Consider the following 8085-nt stretch of genomic DNA (forward strand, 5'->3'; position numbering starts at 1 on the left):
TGTGCTATGACTACTACCCAGACTGGTGTTGAGTTACAGATCTATAATCTGCTAGGTGTATATGGCTGGAATAATTATCTCTGCTGATGCTTCAGGTTAACTGGCATCAGTTCAAGGCAAAGCTGATGAGTTTCTGTTTCCTCTTGCGCAGTGATGAAGCCTAAAACAGACTCCAACATTACCGTGCATTAAAAACATTTTCTTTAAATCACCTACCTCAATATCCCACCAGAAATACATTGGTTCATTACTGGTTTACTATGCAGACTGTCACACAGCTGCCTCCAATCTGTGCTGCAGCATTCACCAAGAACTTTCTTTCGTGTATTGTGCCCTTGGTCTGTGTTTGTTGATCACTATAGTGCGCAAGTCATATTTATTCCTCAAGGCTGTTAGGTAGAGTTAAACTCCAGATTTCATGTCTGACACTGGAGCTGACAGCCAGCTTGTGCGCAGACAGGAGAGCTAATGAAAGAGATACAGAGATGATGACGGGTCCAGCAGGAACAGTGAAATTTTGCTAGGTATAGTGTGTAGCTACCTAATCCTCACCATCTGTATCCCACACCCACTCCACCACAACCTCACTCAGCCTGAACCCCAAGTGCTGTGGGTACTGACATCTTACAATTATGGTTTTACACAAAATAGCCTTTTGTATATTACCCACTTTCCTTCTAAGAGTGTAAACTTTACTGTTTAAAATTCCTTGCCTGCAGCACAAACTAAAAATCAATATTTGCAATGTCAGTTTTCTTTTCCGCTCCCTCATGTTCTCCCCTGATGAAGCTGTTGATTCTTTACTGGTGTGTGTCCGACGCTAACTTCAGTATCTCAAGCCAGTGGCCATTATTCATGTGACAACCTAGCTAATGAATGTCAGCAGATCCACTGGTCCAATCCTGGCCCTCACACTACACACTGATACACACATAAAATCATACTGACACACAGGCCCCCCCAAACACACACACATACACACACACACACAGGTACACGTGCACAGGCACACACACACACACACACACACAAAAGACACACACATGCACACACGCACACCCACCCACACTTTCCAGAAGGCAACACCAAATAGTGATCAGGATTGGGAAACCCTGGTTGATTATCCCTTCCAGAAACCAAGGCACTGAGGCCATCATGTAGGACTCAATTTTCAGAACCTCCTAAAGACACGAACAGAGGCAGGGGGCCTGGAAATACAGGCGCCAGGTGGCGGGTCAATTTCTAGGCACCGATCCCAGTGCCAACATTGATCAACTGTGCAGAGGGAGGGCAGGATCTCCTCCCAATTGAGGCCAATTCAACTTGTTAAAAAGCAATAAGAGCTTGTGGAAAGGCAAGGGGGAAGGTGGGATATTTAAAGGAACAGACAGTTTCAGAAGCTGTCAGTTTCTGAACAGCTGAGGGGAATTGGGGACAGAGTGGAGAGCCAGTCAATGCTGCCCCAGAACATCAACCTGACCCCATAAAAGGGTCAATGGGGCAAAGGGTGGCTGGGCACTTGGTAAGTAGGTGCCCTTGGTCCTGTGCAGGTGGCAGGGAGAGTGGGAACATTGCTCGGTCTTCAAAGGGGATCGTCATTCCCCTGGCATTGTGGAGGCAAAAGAGAAGGGGGCAAGGCTGCCAGTCACAGTAGGATGGCCACTTGTCTAAAAGGAAATTTGTAGTTGGCACTGGAGGCATGACTGTTAGCTTTTGGGCAACGAGGGGAAAACCCTCCACAGGAAAGGTGGCACCTCAGACATTAGGAGGGCACAGGAGAAAACAAAGGGACAGGAAGGCAATGGAAGCCATGCTCTCAACCACCAAAGATGGAGCTACCTGGAGATGACTGAAACCCAGTGGAGACAGCAACAATCCCAGCAGATGGTCACTAAGATGTGTGCCCTTGCCACTGAAGACCTTTCCCCTCGCAGCACTGGTTGCCATGTTCTGTCCCTATCTGTCAAAGTCACTGTGGCCTTGAATGTCTTTGCTCCTGGCTCTTTCCAAGGATCAGCTGTGGACCTTGGTAGCATCTTGCAAAAGACCACATACCATTGCAGCTTGCTGGTCAATGATGCCCTATTTTCCAGGTCTGGGCAGTAGGTTCAGTTCACAGCAGATGAGACCTCACAGGCATGGAGACAGTGGGTTCAACCTCCATCGTTGGATTCCCCCAGTTGAAGGGCATCGTCAATTGTGCCCATGTGACCATCAAGGCACCCAGCACCTAGGGGCTTGGTCACTGTGGTGGACTGCTGGACTCTTCATAACATGGCCCTCCAGAGTGTGAACCTTGAGGACAGTGAGCCCCTGGAAGGAGACAGCTCATTTTGGGCGGAGCAGAAGGTAAGAGAGGAGGAAGAAAAGGAGGCAGAGGGAGATGATGCTGAACAGAGAGGCGCCCCTACTGCACAACAAAGTGGCCTCCTCCTGCCAGCCTCTGGTAGGAGAACCTTGCTCTACTCAGGGCCTCCAGTATTAGATCCAGGTTGGCATCGGTGAAGTGAGGCTCTGCCCTGCCCCAGGTGCCACATCTCTGGCCTCCCTGTGACATTTCACTTCCCTTTGGTGCAATGGAAGACTTTGGCACAAACCAAGATCTCTCCCTTGGAGCAACCAGCAGTCTCAGTGATGGCTGCTGTGAGGTGTCTAAATGAGTCTCACACTTCATCTGACCCGCCTCAAGTCTCGCCACCAAGCGGACAGGAAACCTGTCTCCATATCAGTTAAGGGCTTCCCCACACAAAAATCTGAACGTTAATCAGTTTTCCACCAGAGGCAGATTTCTGACCCAGAAAAAAAACAGCTCTATTTTCTCGTCTCCTTGAAAATTTAGCCTGTAGTTTCCAATCCAGGATCCCAGTTGTTAATTCAGCACAGTCTGGGGCTGAAGGTGATAAGTTCTGGCAGGTCCACATTGACTTCAGGCAGTGTATTTACCCAATAAACCACTGAGAATGGAGCGATAGAAAAGAGCGCATCTGAGAGTGGATGAGGAACAGCAAAGCTGAGAACAGACGGGTGGTAAAGAATGGTCTGTGAGGAGCATGGGAGAAAAATCGCAAAGTGACAGCACAAAGACAGGGGTCAAGGATAAGTTATAGGTAAGTATTTAATTTAATTCAGCTATAATTTAAATTGGACCAAGCAATTAGTTAAAAAATATTTTTTTTAAAAAGCCAAGTTGAATAAATACATAAACTTCAATCAATTGAAGAAACAAAACAAGGTTAGATAGGGACGGCAGTGCAGGTGGTGCGCTGCAACTGAATGTGGGAGTTTGTGGAGAGTATTGCAATCCCAGACAACCACGTAAAGTGTCTGCAGCTTGAGGAGCTTCAGCTCAGAATTATTGAGCTGAAGTTCAAGGTGCAGCCATTCCAGCTCATCAGGGAGGGGCAGAGTTACCTGGACACTTTGATCCAGGAGGCAGTTACATCCCTTAGATTAGGTAGTGTAGTGTAAGGGTTAACAGAATGGATATGCTAATGAGTGGTGTAGACGATGATGGGAAGAGAGTCCTGCAGTTAGCCTCGTGGTGAAGCAGTCTGGGAAGAGTGTCCTGCAGTCAGCATCACGGTGAAGCAGTCTGGAAAGAGTGTCCTGCAATCAGCATCACGGTGAAGTAGTCTGGAAAGAGTGTCCCACAGTCAGTATCGCGGTGAAGCAGTCTGGGAAGAGTGTCCTGCAGTCAGTTCTTCTTGAAAATAACAAGACGTGAAGTGATGGCTATAACCAGTCGAGCTCCATACTATGGGGTACGTAACATCGTCTGGGTCACGGTGAAGGACAGCGAAGGAGGAGCACCCATGGATCGGTCCTTCTTCATCAAGTGGATCCTGTTGAAGGCGTGTGGATTTGAAGCTGCGGAGATCCACTCCCTGCAAGACGCTCCCCAGCGCTGGATTTTTCGACGTGACTTTCAAGAGTGTGGCAGCTTGCGCCAAGTTCCTGAAGGTGTTCAAGGAGAAGGGAGACCAGCCAGAGGTGAAGATCCTGACAGTGGAGCCGCTCTTTGCTCTGCCGTTGCAACGGGACCGTGTGGTAACGGTGCATGTCTACAACCCCCACGTCCCTGCCGCCGACGTGCTCACCTTCCTCGCCAGGTACGTCAACAAGGTTGGGAGCTGCACCGAGGTTAGAGACGCCTTTGGGATTTGGACAAACAAACGCCAGGTTAAGGTCACGCTCAAGACCGATGGTAACAGAGCCATCTTCCACCCTCCTTCCAGCTTCGCTATCGGGGGAAGCCGTGGCTACCTTGTCTACGCTGGGCAGCCCAAACTTTGTCACTCCTGCGGCAAGTCTGGTCATGTGGCGGCCAACTGCAGCGCCGCCCTCTGCAAGAACTGCAAACAGGAAGGGCACCAGACAAAGGACTGCAAACAGACCAAGTGCTGCAACCTGTGTGGTGAGGCAGGCCACCTCTACAGGACCTGCCCCAAACACTGCCTCACTTATGCACAGGCAGCCAAAGCCAACGAGGGGGAAGCAGATGAAATGCTTCGTGTCACTACTACCAAGGACACTTGCAACACTCCAACCCCCATGACCCCCAGTGAGAACAACGAGACAAAGGAGGACATAGAGAGACAAGGTGGAGGAAAAGATTGAGGCAGCAGACAGCCAATCAACAGCATTGACCCCTGAACCTCCCACTCCTCAGGAGTGCGAATCAATGGAGGAGGAGGAAGCAGTGGAAAATCAGCAGGGGGAGTGGCAGCTGGTGAAGAGAGCCAAAAGGAAGAAGGGGCTAAGAAGGGACCAAGCCACTTCCCAGACAAGCGGCAAGAGGCGTCTCCCATCCGACACGGATGACAAGGGCAGCTGCTCTTCGGACGAAGAAGTGCCAGAGCGGCACCTACAGAAGAAGCGGCAAAGCTCTAGGGAGTTGGAGGACGAGACACCCGAGCTCCAGAACATTGGAAACAATGAAGAGACCAGCGCACCCCAAGTTTGCCCACAACCCGAAGAGGCCAGCGCACCCCAGCCCCAGGAACCTGGGAGCAGTGAGGCGCTCAGCGCACCCCAGCTCTGGGAAGCCGGGAGCAGCGACGGCCCAGAGGGGGAGAGGATTGGAGAAGCTTCTCCAACAGAGAACATTTCAAATCTAGTTCTTTGCACGAACCCCCAGATGCCGCCTGAGCGGAACATCTCCAATGGGGTGGTTCAGGGCAGTTTCCTCAGCCCATCCAAAGTGAGGCAATTTGTGAACACTATGGGTATGCAGGAGCAGACCAAAGGTCTGGAACTCTCAAAGGCAACGGGTTTGGTAGGAGAATAAATGCTTTAAAATGGGTGTAAAGATTGTATCCATAAATGTGCGTAGCATTAAACCTACTACGCGATGTGTTGCGACCTTGGACTACCTTGCCAAGGTCAAAGCTGACCTGTTTCTGCAGGAGTGTGCGATACCACACCTCAGCTCCTACAGGCAATGGTCACGATGGTGGTCCCAAGGGCTATCGATCTGGTAGGGAGGAAACGACTCTCGTTCCTCCGGCCTGGGTATTCTGCTGCGGGGAGGCAACTTCACCGTCTCCGAGGTTAAGGAGGTGGTGGGCGGGCGCCTCCTCGTAGCAGACGTAATGTACACGAATGCTCCACTCTGGTTAATTAACGTCTACGCCCCGGCACAAAAGGGCGAGCGGCTGGAGGTTTTTCAGCAGCTCCCACTGCTGCTGGCGACCTCCAGGGCGGTCATCCTGGGCGGTGACTTCAACTGCATCATCGATGTGGCTGGACGATCCGGCAGGGCCGACAGCAGATTGGACGCCACGTCCAGATTCTTGATGGAAACAGTAAAGGATGCCAAGCTGCACGACGTCTTCAGCAACCCTGCAGACGGAGCGCAGCGTAGATACACCTGGTTATGGCCAGATGGGTCCATCCGTTCCAGGATAGATTTCCTGTCTGTGTCTCGAGCTTTCACAGTCAGATCCACCGACGTCCAGCCGGTGTTTTTCTCTGACCACTGCCTCCTACTGGCTGACTGTCACTTGGAGGAAGACCAGAGGGAGGGCAGGGGGGCATGGAAGCTAAACGTGCAACTGCTGACCCCAGAGAACATTGAGGAGCTCAAGAGGGATTACAAAGGTTGGAGAACCGTGAAACCCCACTTTGAGTCCCTGACACATTGGTGGGAAGCGATCAAGGGAAACACTCTTGCACGATGGCAATCACCCGAGCCATCTTTTGCTTTATCTGGAGATCGAAAATGGATCGTGTCCGCAGGGACGCAATGTACAAGCCTCTAGATAAAGGGGTAAAAAACGTGCCCAACATCACCCTCATACTGATGGCCACCTTTGTGTCCAGCTGCATCAAGCTGTGCGTAGACCCTCGGTACGCAAACACCAAGTGTCACTACGTGCTGAGGTTCTACCTGTCCCTGGTGTTGCGAAGGATGGGTCTGGCCACGCTGCCGCGGAACGCTCCAAGTAGTTGGACCGTGCCGTACCACCTGTCCCTCGTGGAAAAATTTATGCAGAGAAACACCTTTGACCACAAGTCCATCAGGCAGTGGTCAGCACGTAACGTCTTAGAGGCCCTGCGGGAAAAGGAGAGGGTGGATCCTGTGGGATGGTTACCCAAGCAGACTGTCAAAGACATTTGGCATAATGCCTCATTGCCAGAATTTTCCAAAAAGCACCAAGATGTAGTTTGGCTGGTGGTGAGAAAGGCCCTCCCCGTCAGATCCTTCCAACACGCCAGGAGTCTCACCCCCTCGGCACGTTGCCCTCGAGTTGGCTGTGGTGGGGACGAGACTGTTGTTCACCTCCTTGTGGATTGTGCCTTTGCAAAGAAGGTCTGGAGTGAGATGCGGTGGTTTTTGTTGAGGTTCATCCCGAGCAGTTCTGTGACACAAGACTCTGTGCTCTACGGGCTGTTCCCAGGGACACACACCGAGACAAACAGCAACTGCAGCTGGAGGATCATCACCTCGGTGAAAGACGCTCTTTGGTCTGCCCGAAACTTGTTGGTCTTCCAGCGCAAAGAGTTGTCCCCGACCGAGTGTTGCGGACTGGCACATTCGAAGGTCCAGCACTACGTGCTGAGGGACGCACTAAAGCTTGGGGCAGCCACCACAAAGGCGCAATGGGGAAAGGTCGCTGTCTAAGACCTTTCTGTCATAGTGCACCGAGGGGCTGGGAACTGTTGAGAGCCCCTCGGGCTGTACAGCTCAAAATGAATGTATGCATTGAATACTAATTGTATTATAATTGTATTGAAGCACCTCAGAGTGCAGCACGATGTATGTTGATAACTCCAGTACCATCGCACTGTCTGATTGTCTGTAATGACCATATTGAAATGATTATAATATTCATTGATTGTATTGATGCACCTTGTGATCCATGTGTAAAAGTTGAATCTGATTGTACTTATGTGATGGTGATTTTGAAATGTTTTGGATGTTCTTCCAGATATTTTATGAATAAAGTATATTTTTCAAAAAATAACAAGAGTGACATCACAAGACAGCGTGAGGGAGCGGCGGAGAGATCAGAACCAGCGCGAGTGCGGGGAAGCTTCAAAAAGTGACGTCAGCATAAAGGTGAGAGCTGATTGGTGAGTAGTGGGTAAGTGTTTTTCTCCAGTTTTTTTTCTCCAGTTTTTCTCCAGTTTAAAATAGATTAAGCCAAGGAAAGGTAAGGGTTCTAATTTTTATTTAAAGTACATAAATGATTTAACTTTTTTTACTGTATTTAACTTAAAGTAAGGGGTTTTTTTCAACTAGAGGCATGGCAGGGCAGCTCACATGTTATGTACCACCTGCAACATGTGGGAAGTCCTAAATGCTCCTTTCACTCTGACCGACCATGTGTGCAGGCAGTGTCACCAGCTGCAGCTACTTGAGCTCCGAGTTTCGGAGCTTGAGCAGCAGCTGGAGGCACTGAGGTGCATCTGCGGGGCTGAGAGTTTTGTGGATAGTATGTTTTTAGACGTGGACACCCCACAGCTTACGGAAGCACAGACAGAGAGGGAATGGGTGACCATCAGTCAGAAGAAAGGTGTCAGGCAGGTAGTCAGGAAATCCCCAGGGTGCATCTCGCTCGAGAACCATTTTTCTGTGTTGGA

Source organism: Cetorhinus maximus, chromosome 21 (assembly GCF_964194155.1).
Source record: "Cetorhinus maximus chromosome 21, sCetMax3.hap1.1, whole genome shotgun sequence".
Taxonomy (NCBI): Eukaryota; Metazoa; Chordata; class Chondrichthyes; order Lamniformes; family Cetorhinidae; genus Cetorhinus; species Cetorhinus maximus.